The 23,224-nt window shown below is 44.8% G+C and overlaps 1 pseudogene; it reads right to left on the bottom strand.

The window, feature by feature from the left end:
• Positions 1-9,925: 9,925 nt before the first annotated feature.
• On the bottom strand, positions 9,926-19,536 carry LOC120064881 (annotated as a pseudogene).
• Between the last annotated feature and the right edge of the window lie 3,688 nt (positions 19,537-23,224).

The raw sequence follows: 23,224 nt of genomic DNA, 5'->3' as shown, positions 1-23,224 counted from the left end.
AGACAAAAGGTAAGGCCTTTAGGACATCACTAATGTGGTGAGTGAGTGAGTGAGTGAGTGAGTGAGTGAGTGAGTGAGTGAGTGAGTGAGTGATAAACCATACAGTACCCTTTAAATGTCCTACCCTCTTGAGAATTTGATCACATGACATTATTTACAATTTGACTGTTTCTGACATGGAGAAAGTTTAAAACTCCTTCTTTAGACTAGTTGAGTATCTGGAGCATCAGCATTTGTGGGTTTGATTACAGGCTCAAAATGGCTGGAAACAAAGATCTTTCTTCTGAAACTCGTCAGTCTATTCTTGTTCTGAGAAATGAAGGCTATTCCATGCGAGAAATTGCAAAGAAACTGAAGATCTCGTACAACGCTGTGTACTACTCCCTTCACAGAACAGAGCAAACTGGCTCTAACAAGAATAGAAAGAGGAGTGGGAGGCCCCGGTGCACAACTGAGCAAGAGGACAAGTACATTAGAGTGTCTAGTTTGAGAAAGTGACACCTCACAAATCCTCAACTGGCAGCTATATTAAATAGTATCTGCAAAATTCCAGTATCAACGTCAACAGTGAAGAAGCGACTCTGGGATACTGACCTTCTGGTGTGGTTTTAAAATATATTTGTAAATCAAATGAAATGTATTTATAAAGCCCTTCGTACATCAGCTGATATCTCAAGTGCTGTACAGAAACCCAGCCTAAAACCCCAAACAGCAAGCAATGCAGATGTAGAAGCACAGTAGCTAGGAAAAACTCCAGAGAAAGGCCAGAACCAAGGAAGAAACCAAGACAGGAACCAGGCTATGAGGGGTGGCCAGTCCTCTTCTGGCTGTGCCGGGTGGAGATTATAACAGAACATGGCCAAGATGTTCAAATGTTCATAGATGATCAGCAGGGTCAAATAATAATAATCACAGTGGTTGTCGAGGGTGCAACAGGTCAGCACCTCAGGAGTAAATGTCAGTTGGCTTTTCATAGCAGATCATTCAGAGTATCTCTATCGCTCCTGCTGTATCTAGAGAGTTGAAAACAGCAGGTCTGGGACAGGTAGCACGTCCGGTGAACACGTCAGGGTTCCATAGCCTTAGGCAGAACAGTTGAAACTGGAGCAGCAGCACGGCCAGGTGGACTGGGGACAGCAAGGAGTCATCAGTCCAGGTAGTCCTGAGGCATGGTCCTAGGGCTCAGGTCCCCCGAGAGAGAGAGAGAGAGAGAAAGAAAGAAAGAAAGAAAGAAAGAAAGAAAGAAAGAGAATTAGAGAGAGCATACTTAAATTCACACAGGACACCGGATAAGACAGGAGAAATACTCCAGATATAACAGACTGACCCTAGCCCCCCGACACATAAACTACTGCAGCATAAATACCGGAGGCTGAGACAGGAGGGGTCGGGTGACACTGTGGCCCCATCCGACGATACCCCCGGACAGGGCCAAACAGGCAGGATATAACCCCACCCACTTTACCAAAGCACAACCCCACACCACTAGAGGGATATCTTCAACCACCAACTTACCATCCTGAGACAAGGCCGAGTATAGCCCACAAAGATCTCCGCCACGGCACAACCCAAGGGGGGGCGCCAACCCAGACAGGAAGATCACGTCAGTGACTCAACCCACTCAAGTGAAGCACTTCTCCTAGGGACGGCATGGATGAGCACCAGTAAGCCAGTGACTCAGCCCCTGTAATAGGGTTTGAGCCAGAGAATCCCAGTGGAGAGAGGGGAACCGGCCAGCCAGAGACAGCAAGGGTGGTTCGTTGCTCCAGTGCCTTTCTGTTCACCTTCACACTCCTGGGCCAGACTACACTCAATCATAGCACCTACTGAAGAGATGAGTCTTCAATAAAGACTCGGTTGAGACCGAGTCTGCGTCTCTCACATGGGTAGGCAGACCATTCCATAAAAATGGAGCTCTATAGGAGAAAGCCTTGCCTCCAGCTGTTTGCTTAGAAATGCTAGGGACAGTAAGGAGGCCTGCGTCTTGTGATCATAGCGTACGTGTCTGGAAAGATAGGTAGGAGCAACCCCATGTAATGCTTTGTAGGTTAGCAGTAAAACCTAGAAATCAACCCTTGCCTTAACAGGAAGCCAGTGTAGAGAGGCAAGCACTGGAATAATATGATCAAATTTTGGGGTTCTAGTCAAGATTCTAGCAGCCGTATTTAGCACTAACTAAAGTTTATTTAGTGCTTTATCCGGGTATCCGGAAAGTAGAGCATTGCAGTAGTCTAACCTAGAAGTGACAAAAGCATGGATACATTTTTCTGCATCATTTTTGGACAGTAAGTTTCTGATTTTTGCAATGTTACGTAGATGGAAAAAAGCTGTCCTTGAAACAGTCTTGATATGTTCATCAAAAGAGAGATCTGGGTCCAGAGTAACGCCAAGGTCCTTCACAGTTTTATTTGAGACGACTGTACAACCATCAAGATTAATGGTCAGATTTAACAGACGATCTCTTTGTTTCTTGGGACCTAGAACAAGCATCTCTGTTTTGTCCGAGTTTAAAAGTAGAACATTTGCAGCCATCCACTTCCTTATGTCTGAAACACAGGCTTCCAGCGAGTGCAATTTTGGGGCTTCACTATGTTTCATTGAAATGTACAGCTGTGTGTCATCCACATAGCAGTGAAAATTAACATTATGTTTCCAATTGACATCACCAAGAGGTAAAATATATAGTGAAAACAATAGTGAACAATTTTAAACTCTCAGGGCTTCCCGGACCCAGATTAAGCCTACTGTAGTACTGGATCTTTCTAAATGGAGAATCTGTATTGAAAGTGGATTTTAGTCCAGGATGTTATCTGTGTCTGGGAAAGTGACCCTCGATGTTAGGACCTATAAGCAAGAAAGTGGATAAGGAGCCCCTTTTTGTCAAGATGCATTATTAACAGTTATGGAGAGTATGATTCCCTACTGCGAATACAGCTGGTATCTTCAGGTTGTGAGTAGTATAATTAACTGTATGACCAATTAGTGCCTAACAACGGCTCTGAGAGAATAAATATCTCTCCGGGAAGAAGAAGGGCGGGGTGAATGTTTCATGATTAACGACTCATGGTATAATTCTGATAACATACAGGAACTCAAGTCCTTTTTTTCACCCAACCTAGAATACCTCACAATCAAATGCCAACCGTATTACCTCCCAAGAGAATTATCTTCGGTTATAGTCACAGCCGTTTAAATTCCCCCTCAAGCTGATACCACGACGGCCCTCAAAGAACTTCCCTGGACTTTATGCAAACTGGAAAACACAAATCCTGAGGCCACATTTATTGTAGCTGGGGATTTTAACAAAACAAATTTGAGGAAAGTGCTACCGAAGTTCTATCAACACATCGACTGTAGTACTCGCGCTGCTAAAACACTCGGCCACTGCTACTCCAACTTCCGGGATGCCTACAAGGCCCTCCACACCCTTCATTCGGCAAATCTGACCACGGCTCCATTTTGCTCCTCCTTTCCTATAGGCAGAAACTCAAAGACGAAGTACCCCTTGCTAAGGACTATTCAACGCTGGTCTGACCAATCGGAATCCACGCTTCAAGATTGTTTTGATCACGCGGGCTGGGATATGTTCCAGGTAGCCTCCGAGAACAACATTGATGAATATACTGATACGATCACTGAGTATCAGGAAGTGTATAGGAGATGTTGTTCCTTCTGTCTCTATTAACACCTACCCTAACCAGAAACTGTGGATAGATGGCAGCATTCGCGCAAAACTGAAAGTGCGAACCGCTGCATTTAACCATGGCAAGGTGACTGGGAATATGGCAGAATACAAACAGTGTAGTTATTCCCTCCGTAAGGCAATCAAACAGGTAAAACATCAGTATAGAGACAAAGTGGAGTTGCAATTCAACGGCTGTGGCAGGGTCTACAGACAATCACGGACTACAAAAAGGAAAACCAGCCACGTCACGGACACGTCTTGCTTCCGGACAAACTAAACACCTTCTTCGCCCGCTTTGAGGATAACACAGTACCACCGACGAGGCCCGCTACCATGGACTGTGGGCTCTCCTTCTCCATGGCCGACGTGAGTAAGACATTTAAGCGTGTTAACCCTCGCAAGGCTGCTGGCCCAGATGGCATCCCTAGCCACGTCCTCAGAGCATGCGCAGACCAGCTGGCTGGTGTGTTTACGGACGTATTCAATCTCTCCCTATACCAGTCTGCTGTCCCCACATGCTTCAAGATGGCCATCATTGTTCCTGTACCCAAGAAAGCAAAAGTAACTGAACTAAATGACTATTGCCCCGTAGCACTCACTTCAGTCATCATGAAGTGCTTTGAGAGACTAGTCAAGGATCATATCACCTCTACCTTACCTGACACCCTAGACCCACTTCAATTTGCTTACAGCCCCAATTGATCCACAGACGATGCAATCGCCATCGCACTGCCCTATCCCACCTGGACAAGAGGAATACCTATGTAAAAATGCTGTTCATTGACTATAGCTCAGCATCCAACACCATAGTACCCTCCAATCTCATCAATAAGCTTGAGGCCCTGGGTCTGAAACCCGCCCTGTGCAACTGGGTCCTGGACTTCCTGACGGGCCGCCCCCAGGTGGTGAAGGTAGGAAACAACACCTCCACTTCGCTGATCCTCAACTCAGGGGCCCCACAAGGGTGCGTGGTCAGCCCCCTCCTGTACTCCCTGTTCACCCATGACTGCGTGGCCACGCACGCCTCCAACTCAATCATGAAGTTTGCAGACGACACAACAGTAGTAGGCTTGATTACCAATCATGACGAGACAGCCTACAGGGAGGAGGTGAGGGCTCTGGGAGTGTGGTGCCAGGAAAATAACCTCTCCCTCAACGTCAACAAAACAAAGGAGATGATTGTGGACTTCAGGAGACAGCAAAGGGAACACCCCCCTATCCACATCGATGGGACCACAGTGGAGAAGGTGGAAAGCTTCAAGTTCCTTGGCGTACACATCACTGATGATCTGAAATGGTCCACCCACACAGACAGTGTGGTGAAGAAGGCTCAACAGCACCTTTTAAACCTCAGGAGGCTGAGGAAATCTGGCTTGGCACCTAAAATCATCACACATTTTTACAGATGCACAATTGAGAGCATCCTGTTGGGCTGTATCACCGCTTGTTACATCAACTGCACGGCCCACAACCGCAGGGCTCTCCAGAAGGTGTTGCGTTCTGCCCAACGCATGGAGGGCTGCAGAAATGGTTGTCCTTCTGGAAGGTTCTCCCATTTTCACAGCGGAAATCTCGGAGCTCTGTCAGAGTGACCATCTGGTTCTTGGTCACCTCCCTGACCAAGGCCCTTCTCCCCCGATTGCTCAGTTTGGCTGGGCGGCCAGCTCTATTAAGAGCTAGTTAGGTGGTTCCTAACTTCTTTCATTTAAGAATGATGTAGGCAACTGTGTTCTTGGGGACCTTCAATGCTGCAGAAATGTTTTGGTACCCTTCCCCAGATCTGTGCCTCGACACAATCCTATCTCTGAGCTCTACGGACAATTCCTTCGACCTCATAGCATGGCCTCATGGTTTTTGCTTTGACATGCACTATCATCTGTGGGACCTTATATAGACAGGTGTGTGCCTTTCCAAATCATGTTCAATCATTTGAATTTACCACAGGTGGACTCAATCAAGTTGTAGAAACATCTCAAGGATGATCAATGGTCAAGAGGATGCACCTGAGCTCAATTTCAAGTCTCATAGCAAAGGGTCTGAATACTTATGTAAATAAGGTGATTCTGTTTTTTGTTTTCAATTTCAAAAATGTCTAAAAACCTTTTTTTTCGCTTTGTCATGATGAGGATTTGTATTTCTTTAATCCATTTTATAATAAGGCTGTAATGTAAAGAAGTGTGGAAAAAGTGAAGGGGTCTGAATACTTTCCGAATGCACTTGTTTTGTTGATGCAAGTTGATTTAATGTTTTCCTAGGCTGAACAGTCAGCCTATTCATGGAATTGTTATCTATATGGGAGCACATTAATGTTCATTCTCTGGGCATTGCTTAGCAAATGTGCATGAGTGCAATTTAGCCGTTTTCTGAAATCGACTCATACAGTAGGTACAGTGGGTTCACACCTTCCACAGGTTAATTTTCATGAGTCACTAACTAATTTCAGACCTGGATTGTATAGTGAGATCTGTTCAGACAATTGGTGAACATAGAATTACAACTCTGTGATTGTGACCGTGAACATCTCAAAGGATCTTACAGGATCTACTGTACAGACACTTCTGTATGGTCAGCACCAGTTTATAGAACCCCATTGGGTGGGGTCTTTAGGACACTTCTGTATGGTCAGCACCAGTTTGTAGAACCCCATTGGGTGGGGTCTTTAGGACACTTCTGTATGGTCAGCACCAGTTTGTAGAACCCCATTGGGTGGGGTCTTTAGGACACTTCTGTATGGTCAGCACCAGTTTGTAGAACCTCATTGGGTGGGGTCTTTAGGTCACTTCTGTATGGTCATCACCAGTTTGTAGAACCCCATTGGGTGGGGTCTTTAGGACACTTCTGTATGGTCAGCACCAGTTTGTAGAATCCCATTGGGTGGGGTCTTTAGGACACTTCTGTATGGTCAGCACCAGTTTGTAGAACCCCATTGGGTGGGGTCTTTAGGACACTTCTGTATGGTCAGCACCAGTTTGTAGAATCCCATTGGGTGGGGTCTTTAGGACACTTCTGTATGGTCAGCACCAGTTTGTAGAACCCCATTGGGTTGGGTCTTTAGGACACTTCTGTATGGTCAGCACCAGTTTGTAGAACCCCATTGGGTTGGGTCTTTAGGACACTTCTGTATGGTCAGCACCAGTGTGTAGAACCCCATTGGGTGGGGTCTTTAGGACACTTCTGTATGGTCAGCACCAGTTTATAGAACCCCATTGGGTGCGGTTAGAAAGTCTAATATGTAGGGAGGGAGGTGAATACTGGAACAAGCAATGACTTTAGTACACAGTGTTCTTTAATATGCTGTCAGTCTGGATCATATTGCTGTGTATTTGGCTCTACTTTCCAGAGATCTCAAATACTAAGTGATGGCGTTACACCACCCTCACCTCCATCACCTATTATTTGTGATCATGAGAGATTTATGTAACAAGTAGACAGAAGAAAAGGTTTACTCCAAGGCTTCAGTTTATTGAACTTTCTGAGCAGAATGTTGAGCAGAGTTGGTGATGAATCCGTAACAGCGCCTTCGTGTCCGCTCCAACATCGTCCTTCTTTTCAACCCATGATATGTAGAGGGAGAAAAGAGAGTCATTAGAACCGAGAAGACTCAGAAGACATTTGAGATACCAATTTTACAAAAGAAAATGTACAAAACAATGATGCTTGCTCATATATGGATACATGTACAGTACCAGTCAAAGTTTGGACACACCTACTCATTCCAGGGTTTTTATTTATTTGTAATATTTTCTACATTGTAGAATAATAGTGAAGACATCAAAACTATGAAATAACACATATGGAATCATGTAGTAACCAAAAAAGTGTTAAACAAATCAAAATATATTATATATTTGAGATTCTTCCAATAACCACCCTTTGCCTTGATGACAGCTTTGCACACTCTTGGAATTCTCTCAACCAGCTTCATGAGGTAGTCACCTGGAATGCATTTCAATTAACAGAATTTCTTCCCTTCTTAATGCATCTGAGTCAATCAGTTTTGACGTGACAATGTAGGGGTGGTATACAGAAGACAGCCCTATTTGGTAAAACACTAAGAGCATTTTATGGCAAGAACAGCTCAAATAAGCAAAGAGAAATGAGTCCATCATTACTTCAAGTGCGATCGCAAAAACCATCCAGCGCTATGACGAAACTGGCTCTCATGAGGACCGCCACAGGAAAGGAAGACCCCCAGAGTTACCTCTGCTGCAGAGGATAAATTCATTAGAGTTACCAGCCTCAGAAATTACAGCCCAAATAAATGCTTCACAGAGTTCAAGTAACAGACACATGTTAACTTCAACTGTTCAGAGGAGACTGCGTGAATCAGACCTTCATAGTCAGATTGCTGCAAAGAAACCACATCTAAAGGACACCAATAAGAAGAAAAGACTTGCTTGGGCCAAGAAACACGAGCAATGGACATCAGACCGGTGGGAATCTGTCCTTTGGTCTGATGAGTCCAAATTTGAGACTTTTGGTTCCAACCACTGTGTCTTGGTGAGACGCAGAGTAGATGAACGGATGATCTCTGCATGTGTGGTTCCCACCGTGAAGCATGGAGGACGAGGTGTGATGGTGTGGGGGTGCTTTGCTGGTGACACTCTCAGTGATTTATTTAGAATTCAAGGCACACTTAATCAGCATGGCAACCACAGATTTCTGCAGCAATACGCCATCACATCTGGTTTGCGCTTAGTGGGACTATCATTTGTTTTTCAGCAGGACAATGACCCAACACACCTCCAGGCTGTGTAAGGGCTATTTGACCAAGAAGGAGAGTGATTGAGTGCTGCACCAGATGACCTGGCCTCCACAATCACCCGACATCAACCCAATTGAGATTGTTTGGGATCTCCAAAATTTGAGAATTTAACAACATTTCTATTTTTGAGAATGTGGGAATTGTACGTGGGTATTTAAAGAACAGTCATGTAGAGTTTGTTTCATGTGGTGATCGAATGAAGGACAGGAAACACACATTGCTATGTCTTTGGTTGTGTACACTTCTCAATTATGGGGTTTGCATCTGATGATGTTTAACATATATGATTGAATATGGAACTATTTGTGAGAAGATATAATGTGATGTTGGCCTTCTAAACAAGATATTTGTTTAGATATAAAGTTTTAACTAGTCAGTGGCCACGCCCCCGTGAGCCCAGACATTACATCAGGTGTCATGGAATGCCCCCTTTTCTACTCTAATATAAAAGCCACTTCCAACAAAATTGACATTAGACCAGAAAATATGGAGCTGTCGCTACATGTTGAAAAGATTGGCAATTTAAACTAGAGTCAAGATAACGCCGGGACGAGGTCCCCACATTGGAATGGCTATCACTCTAGAAACCAAAACATGCCGGGTGCCGCTGGTGTGGGAAGTGGTTTAAACTACAACTCTTTCAAATAACAAGACCAGAGAATGTGGAGATCATTCCCACGTTGAAATGGCTAGGAAATCTACAAACTAAAGAACAATTATTCAGGCTGCAGCTGTTTAAATACTTTAGTCTGGTAAAAGCATCCGTTCGAAGAACATTTCTGAATAGTACTCTGAAGTATCCATTATAACAACCTACAACTCCGACAGACTTGATCTCTGGTGGACAAACCAGAGGCTCTCTGTCGACTGACTGTACAGCAGACGGACCGGCGATCAGAGAGGGACAACAAAGGCATACACTCGTAAATATGTCAATTGCAATTTCTTTTCGAATGAGCGGTTGTTCATGTTAAAAGTATTAGCATTTCCATAAGTGTAGTTACAAACGTTGACGTTCTCGCTCTTGAGATGTCCCCACCTCTTTCCTTTGTCTACCAAGTTGTCATATTGGCTTAGCCCACTAGGGACTTTTCTATCATGTCAGTAACCAATGAATAACCTATTTGTGTGTGTGTTTGTGTAATTCTGTGATTGATTAGATTGATTAGTTAGTAAATAAATCATTAAGCCAATTTTTGTATGTCGCTGATTCATGATCTATGTTAGGGTTCGTGCAGATATCCAAGGGTTTGCGACCTTCAGTAATGAGACTGATGAGGTAATAATACATATAATAAGTGACTGGAATCGATAAGATATAAAAATATCGGAAGATATAATTCGGGAAATGAATACTCTTTAAACATTTTCCCGTGGTGCCCCGACTTCCTAGTTAATTAAAGTTACATGATTCGTTTAATTGCGTAATTAAATTACACATAGAGAATTGAGTTGATAATATACAGTATTCACATTTAATGATAGTAAACATTATGACAGCAGTTATACTTATAGTACCAGGAGTTTTTCCTTTCCTGCCGTAAGGTACTTACCCCATTCACCCAGCTGATGTAGGCAGACACGCGGGTGAAGACGGTGGACCTGCGGTTGACGTTGCATCCAGAAGAAGATACGAAGCTGGTCACTCCGTGGACGTAGTACTGACCGTTGATCTGGCAGTTCCAGGGGCCGCAAAAGTCTCCCTAGAATGATGAGGAGATGACTGTATCATGGCATTGTACTGTAGTTATCTGCCTCACTTTACAAGACATCAACACTTAATTTTTCTTTGTAAAATATGTAACAAAATTCCAATGATTAATAAATATACATTATTCTGCAACATTTTTTGGCAGGTGTGAAAAAATTCTGTGAAGTAAGAATGCTTAAAAAATGTTAATATATTATATTTATCAATTAACTAAATGCAAAGTGAGTGAACAGAAGAAAAATCTAAATCAAATCCATATTTGGTGTGACCACCCTTTGCCTTCAAAACAGCATCAATTCTTGTAGGTACACTTGAACAAAGTCAGGGATTTTGTAGGCATTTAGTCACTGCTGCTGAAGACAGTTTACTGTAAAAAGTCATACACCATGGCAAGACTGAGCACAGCAACAAGACACAAGGTAGTTATACTGCATCAGCAAGGTCTCTCCTAGGCAGAAATGTCAAGGCAGACGGGTTTCCAGGTGTGCTGTCCAAGCTCTTTTGAAGAGGCACAAAGAAAGGTCAACGTTGAGGACCGTAGACGCAGTGGTCGGGCCAAGGAAACTTACTGCAGCAGATGAAAGACACATGCTTACTTCCCTTCGCAATCGGAAGATGTCCAGCAGTTCCATCAGCTCAGAATTGGCAGAAAACAGTGGGACCCTGGTACACCCATCTACTGTCCGGAGAAGTCTGGTCAGAAGTGGCCTTCATGGAAAACTTGCAGACAAAAAGCCAAACCTCCGATGTGGAAACAAGGCCAAGCGGCTCAACTGTGAAAACACAGGAACTGGGGTGCAGAAAAAGCCAGCAGGTGCTCTGGACTGATGAGTCAAAATGTGAAATATTTGGCTGTAGCAGAAGGCAGTTTGTTTGTCGAAGGGCTGGAGAGCGGTACACGAATGAGTGTCTGCAGGCAACAGTGAAGCATGGTGGAGGTTCCTTGCAAGTTTGGGGCTGCATTTATGCAAATAGAGTTGGGGATTTGGTTAGAATTAATGGTCTCCTCAATGCTGAGAAGTACAGGCAGATACTTATCCATCATGCAATACCACCAGGGAGGCATCTGATTGGCCCCAAATTTATTCTGCAGCATGACAATGACCCCAAACAAACAGCAAAAGTCATTAAGAACTATCTTCAGCGTGAGGAAGAACAAGGAGTCCCGGAAGTGATGGTATGGCCCCCACAGAGCCCTGATCTCAACATCATCGAGTCTGTCTGGGATTACATGAAGAGAGAGAAGCACCTGAGGCTGCCTAAATCCACAGAAGAACTGCGGTTAGTTCTCCAAGATGTTTGGGCCAACCTACCTGCCGAGTTCCTTCAAAAACTGTGTTCAAGTGTACCTAGAAGAATTGATGCTGTTTTGAAGGCAAAGGGTGGTCACAACAAATATTGATTTGATGTAGATTTTTCTTCTGTTCACTCACTTTGTTAATTAATTGATAAATATAATCTATTAACATGTCTATTTTTGAAAGCATTCTTACTTTACAGCACTTTTTCACTCCTGCCTAAAACCTTTGCACAGTACTGTATATAAAATGAATCTACAAATATAATTTTCTTCCGACAGATGGCGTCATTCTAACGTGACCGGGAGGCCATGATCTATGAGCGCAGACAGCGTCGTCGTCGCACTACCTGACGTAAGGCAATGCTACAAATATAGTCAACACCAGTAGGACCCCACCAAAGGTTTTGGATCTCTTGATGTAATGGCTAAGGTGTTGGAATGATAGAAGCATGGTCTCAGACTCTAATCCTGAACCAATCGGTTTCCCTCCACCCCCCAAATTCGCTACAATGTTTAATATACAATTTCATTATTACATGAGTCTTACCTGGCAACCAGAGTTGGCTCCTCCACCAGCGCAGACCATGGTGGACGGATGATCCCCACCAGCCAGAGCTGGAGCAGGTCTAGTGGTCCACGCTGGGCAGCCAAGCCTGCTTCAGGCTCTTGGACAGAGAACCCATGGCTATAGGGAGGACAGGGGACATGTTGTTAGAATATTTTTTTTAAATTGTGACATTTATCCATTGCAGTTATTTGTCACTTCAGCTGATAGGGAGTAACAAAGGGATGCATTAAAAGAGGAACAGAGGATATAATTCAATCGGGTTTTATTAGAATATGTCAAAATAGAGACATTTAACCATTTTAGTTATATGTAATCTAGTTACATGTCACTAAAATGCTTAAGACCAAGTAAAATCCCCACAAGCCCTTAATTTGCTGGTTGTGTTAGTGTTACCCAAATGGGTCAGTGTGTCACCTGCATTGTTTGCTGTTTGGGGTTTTAGGCTGGTTTTCTGTACAGCACTTTGAGATATCAGCTGATGTAAGAAGGGCTATATAAATACATTTGATTTGATTTGATTTAGGTTATGGCTAGTTATGGGTAGACTCTGGGACTGTACAGATGTTGGATCTTAATTTGAGCCAGTTTCACATTTTTTGTAGGGGTTGATAAATTGTTTGTTAGGGCAAATCAACTCAGACATTTTTAAGTGGATATTACAAACCTTAGAAGCCATTTTAAACATTGAAATACACTACAAGGTTGCATTTCCTGTTGTGCAAGATAATTCTTGCAACAACAGGTTGATCAAATTAAAATATCTGTATGTGAGGACAATGAAATGTTGAATGTGTTTGGTGTTACATTTCAAAAAATCGGTTACTACTGACTCTGGGTGCGTCCCCACCCGGTGATGTAGCAGGGGTTGTAGTTGGACAGGATCTGTCCAGACGGAGGAAGAGCAGCCAGCTGGACAGCAGAGTTCAGGGACGCCTCGTGGACAGACGCGGCAGGGTGATATCAGGTATGAATAGAGGAGCACTATGTCCTACCTGAGGAACAGAAGGGTACGAGGCAACATTTTCACTTCAGGTTATACATCTTTCTCAGAGACTTCTGCACTTTCACCTTTCTATTCTGGACTTATGCACTTTAAATCTAACATATTCTTGTGGAATATCTACTCAATGCTAAGAGGATTTCCAGAATATAGCTCCTTCAGTCACTATTACAAACATATAGCATCACTTTTTTTTTAAAGATCTTATAAAGCTGCAACATGGTCTCGTTAAAATATGTAAAATACAAATAGTGACATTTAACTGTCGGCTGACATAGTACTTTGTATGTCACCTATGCTGACATATTAGTTATACATTATGTCACTTGTGGTATGAATTAGTTATAGCACAGGTTCACAAGGTATTGATCTTTATTATACTCAAATTGTTATCAATTAATGTCTCGTGTTTCAATTTGAACCTTGATTTTAACAAATTGCGCACAAAAAATATACAAAAAAATAACAGTTGATCATAAACAAAGTTCCGTACCCTCCAGCAATGTTGTTGGAGTTCCACCCATTGTGGATGTGGACCTAGCTGACGCTCCTGTACTGTTCCTCACCCTCGTTGCTGTTCAGGTAGTGGTCTTCCAGAACCACACGCCAAGTCCTCTGACTGTAGACAACACATACACAACACCTTGGTCAGTTAGGAAGTTATACAACATCATTGCACATCATTGCACATCACTGCAGATCATTGCACACGTGATAGAACAGCAGAGTATGTACTAGGATGTTATTTTTTACTACGATGCTGGATGCTCATCTCTGCTTTGATAAACAAAATAAAAGCAATAACAAATGCGCCCGGAGCGACTAGTGTCTCTGTTTCCCCTTTCCCCTTTCAGATCTCAGCTTTAAGCTAACGCCTAGCGACCTTGTCAAGAGGTTTCAGATCTCAGCTTTAAGCTAACGCCTAGCGACCTAGTCAAGAGGTTTCAGATCTCAGCTTTAACCTAACACCTAGCGACCTAGTCAAGAGGTTTCAGATCTCAGCTTTAACCTAACACCTAGCGACCTTGTCAAGAGGTTTTGGATCTTCGCTATGTTATGTCTCCCTTTGTCCTACCTGTCCACACAGTGAGCAGCAGTCATGACCCATCCCCTCTTGATCAGAGTATCACCACAGGTGTGGTAGTATGAGCTGCCAGACTTGTACTGGAGAGAGATCTGGGGAGAGGAAGGGAGGGAGGGAGAGGGGTTGGCTAAAGCACAAACAGATCTGGGAACAGGCAAATGTTGACTACTAGATCCAAATCAGCTATGCTGTCACAAGATGGCATAGCAGTGTAGACGTGTTTTGTTTCATCCTCTCGTGTACGTTTGTATTTTTCGTATTTCTTGTATATATTTAAAAAATAAAATAAAAATCTATCTCTTTTCGATTTTTATTTCGATTATACCTTCCGGTAACCTACCTCACCCAATGTGATACGGAATCGCTATTATTTTTTAAACTTTGGAACACATTCAAGAACCCCCAGTAGCTAACCAGCTAATCAGCTACAAGCTATTTAGTCATTTTTAGCCGCTACTAGCAGCTTTTACCTTCTGCACAGACACCAGCCCTGTTATTAGCCTGGATATTACACTCCAATTTACCAGCATCGGACTGTCTCTCCACAACAACGCCGGATTCCTGCCGTAATCCCTGAGCCACTACTTCTGATCCTCACAGCTAGCTTGCAGCTAGCACCACTGCCACGAAGCTAGCACCAGTTAGCAAACACAATTCTACAATACCTCTTTCGCCATCGCCATCCGGCTTGGATTCTCTGTCGACACGACCACGTCTGGTCTGCAGACGAATACCCCATCCGCTGTGCCCTCAACCGGCCTCCGTCTGAGCAGACCCCCTCCGTCTGAGCAGACCACCCCCCGGGCTACTAACTTTAAACGCCGCGTGCTAGCGTAGTGGCGGCTTCCCTGCTCCATCTACGGCTGCCCCCTGGACACTATGATCACTTGGCTACATAGCTGATGCCTGCCGGACTGTCTCCATTCTGTTTATTTGTGTTTTATTTGTCGGCTCTGTGTTTTAACTCAGGCTCTGTGTGTAGTTAATCCGACCCTCTCTGCCTAGTCGTCGCCATTTTTACATGCTGTTGCTGTGTTAGCTGACTAGCTGCTGTTATCTCACCTGTTGTTTTAGCTAGCTCTCCCAATCAAGACCTGCAATCACTTTATGCCTTACTGTATGTCTCTCTCAAATATCAATATGCCTTGTATACTGTTGTTCAGGCTAGTTATCATTGTTTTGGTTTGCAATGGACCCCGTAGTTCCACTCTCCGTACCTCTGATACCTGCTCTGTCCCACCTCCCACACATGCGGTGACCTCACCCATTGAGACCAGCATGTCCAGAGATACAACCTCTCTTATCATCACCCAGTGCCTGGGCTTGCCTCCGCTGTACCCGTGCCCCACCATACCCCTGTCTGCACATTATGCCCAGAATCTATTCTACCACGCCCATAAATCTGCTCCTTTTATTCCTTGTCCCCAACGCTCTAGGCGACCAGTTTTGATAGCCTTTAGCCGCACCCTCATCCTACTACTCCTCTGTTCCTCGGGTGATGTGGAGGTAAACCCAGGCCCTGCATGTCCCCAGGCACCCTCATTTGTTGACTTCTGTGATCGAAAAAGCCTTGGCCTCATGCATGTCAACATCAGAAGCCTCCTCCCTAAGTTTATCTTACTCACCGCTTTAGCACACTCTGCCAACCCTGATGTCCTTGCCGTGTCTGAATCCTGGCTTAGGAAGGCCACCAAAAATTCTGAGATTTCCATACCCAACTATAACACTTTCCGTCAAGATAGAACTGCCAAAGGGGGAGGAGTTGCAATCTACTGCAGAGATAGCCTGCAAAGTTCTGTCATACTTTCCAGGTCTATTCCCAAACAGTTCGAACTTCTCATTTTAAAAATTAATCTCTCCAGAAATAAGTCTCTCACTGTTGCCGCCTGCTACCGACCCCCCTCAGCTCCCAGCTGTGCCCTGGACACCATCTGTGAATTGATCGCTCCCCATCTAGCTTCAGAGTTTGTTCTGTTAGGTGACCTAAACTGGGATATGCTTAACACCCCGGCAGTCCTACAATCTAAGCTAGATGCCCTCAATCTCACACAAATCATCAAGGAACCCACCAGGTACAACCCTAAATCCGTAAACATGGGCACCCTAATAGACATTATCCTGACCAACTTGCCCTCCAAATACACCTCTGCTGTCTTCAATCAAGATCTCAGCGATCACTGCCTCATTGCCTGTATCCGCTACGGGTCCGCGGTCAAACGACCACCCCTCATCACTGTTAAACGCTCCCTAAAACACTTCTGCGAGCAGGCCTTTCTAATCGACCTGGCCCGGGTACCCTGGAAGGATATTGACCTCATCCCGTCAGTTGAGGATGCCTGGTCATTCTTTAAAAGTTACTTCCTCACCATATTAGACAAGCATGCTCCGTTCAAGAAATGCAGAACTAAGAACAGATATAGCCCTTGGTTCACTCCAGACCTGACTGCCCTCGACCAGCACAAAAACATCCTGTGGCGAACTGCAATAGCATCGAAGAGCCCCCGCGATATGCAACTGTTCAGGGGAGTCAGGAACCAATACACGCAGTCAGTCAGGAAAGCAAAGGCCAGCTTTTTCAAGCAGAAATTTGCATCCTGTAGCTCTAACTCCAAAAAGTTCTGGGATACTGTAAAGTCCATGGAGAACAAGAGCACCTCCTCCCAGCTGCCCACTGCACTGAGGCTAGGTAACACGGTCACCACCGATAAATCCGTGATAATCGAAAACTTCAACAAGCATTTCTCAACGGCTGGCCATGCCTTCCTCCTGGCGACTCCAACCTTGGCCAACAGCCCCGCCCCCCCGCTGCTACTCGCCCAAGCCTCCCCAGCTTCTCCTTTACCCAAATCCAGATAGCAGATGTTCTGAAAGAGCTGCAAAACCTGGACCCATACAAATCAGCTGGGCTTGACAATCTGGACCCCCTATTTCTGAAACTGTCCGCCGCCATTGTCGCACCCCCTATTACCAGCCTGTTCAACCTCTCCTTCGTATCATCTGAGATCCCCAAGGATTGGAAAGCTGCCGCGGTCATCCCCCTCTTCAAAGGGGGAGACACCCTGGACCCAAACTGTTACAGACCTATATCCATCCTGCCCTGCCTATCTAAGGTCTTCGAAAGCCAAGTCAACAAACAGATCACTGACCATCTCGAATCCCACCGTACCTTCTCCGCTGTGCAATCCGGTTTCCGAGCCGGTCACGGGTGCACCTCAGCCACACTCAAGGTACTAAACAATATCATAACCGCCATCGATAAAAGACAGTACTGTGCAGCCGTCTTCATCGACCTGGCCAAGGCTTTCGACTCTGTCAATCACCATATTCTTATCGGCAGACTCAGTAGCCTCGGTTTTTCTAATGACTGCCTTGCCTGGTTCACCAACTACTTTGCAGACAGAGCTCAGTGTGTCAAATCGGAGGGCATGCTGTCCGGTCCTCTGGCAGTCTCTATGGGGGTACCTCAGGGTTCAATTCTCGGGCCGACTCTTTTCTCTGTATATATCAATGATGTTGCTCTTGCTGCGGGCGATTCCCTGATCCACCTCGACGCAGACGACACCATTCTGTATACTTCTGGCCCTTCCTTGGACATTGTGCTATCTAACCTCCAAACGAGCTTCAATGCCATACAACACTCCTTCCGTGGCCTCCAACTGCTCTTAAACGCTAGTAAAACCAAATGCATGCTTTTCAACCGTTCGCTGCCTGCACCCGCACGCCTGACTAGCATCACCACCCTGGACGGTTCCGACCTAGAATATGTGGACATCTATAAGTACCTAGGTGTCTGGCTAGACTGCAAACTCTCCTTCCAAACTCATATCAAACATCTCCAATCCAAAATCAAATCTAGAGTCGGCTTTCTATTTCGCAACAAAGCCTCCTTCACTCACGCTGCCAAACTTACCCTAGTAAAACTGACTATCCTACCGATCCTCGACTTCGGCGATGTCATCTACAAAATAGCTTCCAATACTCTACTCAGCAAACTGGATGCAGTTTATCACAGTGCCATCCGTTGTGTTACTAAAGCACCTTATACGACCCACCACTGCGACCTGTATGCCCTAGTCGGCTGGCCCTCGCTACATGTTCGTCGTCAGACCCACTGGCTCCAGGTCATCTACAAGGCTATGCTAGGTAAAGTGCCGCCTTATCTCAGTTCACTGGTCACGATGGCTACACCCACCCGTAGCACGCGCTCCAGCAGGTGTATCTCACTGATCATCCCTAAAGCCAAAACCTCATTTGGACGCCTTTCCTTCCAGTTCTCTGCTGCCTGCGACTGGAACGAATTGCAAAAATCTCTGAAGTTGGAGACTTTTATCTCCCTCAACAACTTTAAACATCTGCTATCCGAGCAGCTAACCGATCGCTGCAGCTGTACATAGTCCATCGGTATATAGCCCACCCAATTTACCTACCTCACCCCCCATACTGCTTTTATTTATTTACTTTTCTGCTCTTTTGCACACCAGTATCTCTACTTGCACATGATCATCTGATGATTTATCACTCCAGTGTTAATCTGCTAAATTGTAATTATTCGATTTATTGCCTACCTCCTCATGCCTTTTGCACACATTGTATATAGATTCTCTTTTTTTCCTACCATGTTATTGACTTGTTTATTGTTTACTCCATGTGTAACTCTGTGTTGTTGTCTGTTCACACTGCTATGCTTTATCTTGGCCAGGTCGCAGTTGCAAATGAGAACTTGTTCTCAACTAGCCTACCTGGTTAAATAAAGGTGAAATAAAAAAATAAACAAGAGACACTAGGCTACGAGACATTAGGAGAAGGCTAATGTTTTACCTGCCAGGGCCAGGAGTTGGACTGGACAACCTCGCCACCCACCACTCTCTGCTCAAGTCCATCTTCCAGGTATCTGGGCTGGGGCAGCAGACTCTCAGCCAACACTGGTAGAGGAAAGACACAGTTAAAGAGAGAAAGAAAAACCGTTAAAACCCAGGGAGACAGCTCAGCCAATGAACCAACATGACATGTTCTATGTGGAAATAGTTAGCATTTTTGAAACAGCCTGTTTGAGATACAAGTTTGAGGTGAGGTTTCTGAAGTGCTTTTTCTCCAATTCATGCTTTGGCCACCGATACAAGTATAGGACTAGTCAACAACATTATTTGGGTATGAGTTAACAGAATATTAACTTTTAAAAGTGTAATTTTCACTGGACAGTTACTTTAAAGACTGGGGACATGGTGTCTCACCGGAAATCTCACAGTCTATGTCTCAAACAGAGGAGCAATAAATACTTTTTGTATCTGAGTGACGAAGCGAGAGAAAGAGTTTCAAGGAGAGAGAGTTTCAAGGAGAGAGAGTTTTTATAGAAATGATCACTTCTCACCCAGGGCTGCGAGAGCCCTCAACAGGAGGAACCTCAGCAGGAGGAACCTCAGCATGTTCTCTGTTCGTATTAGTCTGTATTGATGGAATATTCCTGTCCCTGTTTTAAACCCTCAGGAGATAGGACGTCCCTCCTGTCTGGTCTGGGGCCGACCAGGATGTTTGTTCAGCGTGTGTATTGTATCCACCTGTATTCTGTCTCACAGTAATCAGACTGACCAAGATCTAGGAGGCCCTAGCCTCACCTCACATACCTGTACAGTGTAGGTTGGAAGGTTTGTCTAAAAATATATGTACTACTGATTATAAGTCACTCTGGATAAGAACATCTGCTAAGTGATTAAGATGTAAATTGTTATGTAAATATGTACAATGTAAACACTCAGGGCTGGTTTTCCCAGATAAACATACTACGAGATGTAAAATCAGACTCAATGCAGATTCTGCTTTGAAAGTGCATTTTAGTCCAGGAATAGGCTTGATGTTTATAATATAATTAAGCAATAAGGTGTGAGGTAATTTTCTGTTAAACCTTACTAATGCATTTGTACTAAAATATCTGTCTTTAAGCCTAGGCATTGGACTTGAGTTTGTCATAGAAACTAACTCATAAGTTAGAAAAGTATCCATGCACATTAATAGAGGCCTGTTCTAACTGTTCTGTGTGTGTAGAATGACCCCATGATGTCTGGAAGCTCAGCCAAGACCTGACAGAAACTGACTGGTTCCTCTTAAGTTAACTGGACACAGAGTAAAGGTTCGTGTTTATTTGTGTGTGTGTGTGTGTGTGTGTGTGTGTGTGTGTGTGTGTGTGTGTGTGTGTGTGTGTGTTGTGTGTGACCAGTACAGACAGTCAAAGGCGCTTGCTTGCCCAACTTGGGGGAACCGTTGAGTTACTGTTAGAGGAAGTATGTCTGGAGTGACTTCCTGTCATTCTGTCCCCTATTGTCCTCACTCAGTTGCGACAGATTGTTACATGGAGTGAAACCCAAGAGCAGACCCAGATGAGGAGACTGGGATGAAGTAACCAAGGTATTTATTGAAACCCAGGGGAAGCTTGGGCGGGTTGCTGGAAACCAGGTGCTGAGGCTGGAGCGAGAGGGGTTGAGACGGGGTAAGCAGGTCCGGGCAGAACTGTAGCGGAGAGGAAAACGGCGTCAAGCAAGGAAAACAGGCATAACAGGATCTGAATAGCAACAAACGGCTAGGAACGTAGACTGACTGAGAAAAGATTATAATCTGGCAGCGTGGAAGTGGCAGGGCTGAGTATTTGTAGAGGTCTTGATTATGGAACAGGTTGCAGCTGGTGGGGATCTGCTCTGACTCCAGCACACCTGTCTCTGCCCACACAATCTCTCACACACACACACACACAGAGAGAGAGAGAGTGAGGGAGAGAGTACCGGGGGAGTGGCGGCAGGTCAAAGAGACACAGGATGAGCAGTAGAGGGTGTTGCAGGAGCAGATGTGACACAGACTGAGGCAACCTTTTCACCCAGTTGTCTCCCCTCACACACACATACATAGGGTTACGTGTTTTGCAGATGCTTGCATGGGGTAGCTTGACTATATAAGGCTTTGGGTATTTGTACAGGAGGCTTTCACTCCATTTCACCTGCGATTTTGCCTCTCCTCATTATTAGTTAAAGGTAGAATTTCCACCAGAAAGGCCTGAGGGGTGTGTGGTATATTTAAGCAATAATGCCCGAGGGGGTGTGGTATTTGGCCAATATACCATGGCTAAGGGCTGTTCTTTGCCTGGATACAGCCCTTAGCCGTGGTATATTGGCCATATATCACAAACCCCAGAGGTGCCTTATTGCTATTATAAACTGGTTACCAACGTAAGTTCCTCGGCGTACCATCACGGACAAACTGAAATGCTCCACCCACACAGACAGCGTGGTGAAGAAGGCACAACAGCGCCTCTTCAACCTCAGGAGGCTGAAGAAATTTGGCTTGTCACCTAAAACACTCACAAACTTCTACAGATGCAAAATCGAGAGCATCCTGTCGGGCTGTATCACAGCCTGGTAAGGCAACTGCTCCGCCCACAACCGTAAGGCTCTCCAGAGGGTAGTGAGGTCTGCACAACGCATCACCGGGGGCAAACTACCTGCCCTCCAGGACACCTACACCACCCGATGTCACAGGGAGGCCAAAAATATCATCAAGGACAACAACCACCTGAGCCACTGCCTGTTCACCCCGCTATCATCCAGAAGGCGAGGTCAGTACAGGTGCATCAAAGCGGGGACCGAGAGACTGAAAAACAGCTTCTATCTCAAGGCCATCAGACTGTTAAACAGCCATCACTAACATTGAGTGGCTGCTGCCAACATACTGATTCAAATCTCTAGCCACTTTAATAATGGAGAAATTGATGTAATAAATGTATCACTAGCCACTTTAAACAATGCCACTTTATATAATGTTTACATACCCTACATTACTAATCTCATATGTATATACTGTACTCTATACCATCTACTGCATCTTGCCTATGCCGTTCGGCCATCGCTCATCCATATATTTACATGTACATATTCTTATTCATTCCTTTACACTTGTGTGTATAAGGTAGTTGTTGTGGAATTGTTAGATTACTTGTTAGATATTACTGCATGGTCGGAACTAGAAGCACAAGCATTTCGCTACACTCGCATTAACATCTGCTAACCACGTGTATGTGACCACTAAAATTGGATTTGATTTGAATTAAAGCAGTAAAAATAAGGGCTTTGTCATACCCGTGGTATACAGGCTGATATACCACGGCTGTCAGCCAGTCAGCATTCAGGACTTGGTCATTATAAACCGGGTAGTTTGGGTCCTGCATGCTGATTGGTTGAGACAGCATTTCATTCGTGTTTGTATTTGACAATATACCACGGGTACAACGATGCAGCAGGTGTGGATGCACTGGGAACTGTAGCCTGGACCCACAGACAGGCGGCTCAGGTCATCGGGTCGCTTTTTACAGTGTTTACGGACATATTCAATCTCTCCCTATACCAGTCTGCTGTCCCCACTTGCTTCAAGACGTCCACCATTGTTCCTGTACCCAAGAAAGCAAAGGTAACTGAACTAAATGACTATAGCCCAGTAGCACTCACTTCTGTCATCATGAAGTGCTTTGAAAGGCTAGTTAAGGATCATATCACCTCCACCTTACCTGCCACCCTAGACCCACTCCAATTTGCATACCGCGCCAATATATCCACAGATGATGCAATCATCATCGCACTGCACACTGCCCTGTCCCATCTGGACAAGAGGCATACCTATGTAAGAATGGTGTTCATTGACTACAGCTCAGCCTTCAACACCATAGTACCCTCCAAGCTCATTATTAAGCTCCAGGGTCCTGGGTCTGAACCCCGCCCTGTGCAACTGGGTCCTGGACTTCCTTACGGGTCGCCCCCAGGTGGTGAAGGTAGTAAACAACACCTCCACTTCGCTGATCCTCACCACAGGGGCCCCACAAGGGTGTGTGCTCAGCCCCCTACTGTACTCACTGTTCACCCATGACTGCGTGGCCACGCACGCCTCCACCACAGTCATCCATATAACACAACCCTAGAGTCATCCTAATGAGTCATGTCATGGTCATCATCCTACAAACAAGAAAAATGTAACCAGTTTATAATAGCAATAAGGCACCTTGGGGGGGTTGTTATATGCAGAGTAACGGATTACCTTACATGTAAGTGATTACAAAAAAACTGTCATTGTAATCTGTTA

The sequence above is a fragment of the Salvelinus namaycush genome, chromosome 20, assembly GCF_016432855.1.
Source record: "Salvelinus namaycush isolate Seneca chromosome 20, SaNama_1.0, whole genome shotgun sequence".
Lineage (NCBI taxonomy): Eukaryota > Metazoa > Chordata > Actinopteri > Salmoniformes > Salmonidae > Salvelinus > Salvelinus namaycush.
This window is presented reverse-complemented; position numbering and strand designations above follow the sequence as displayed.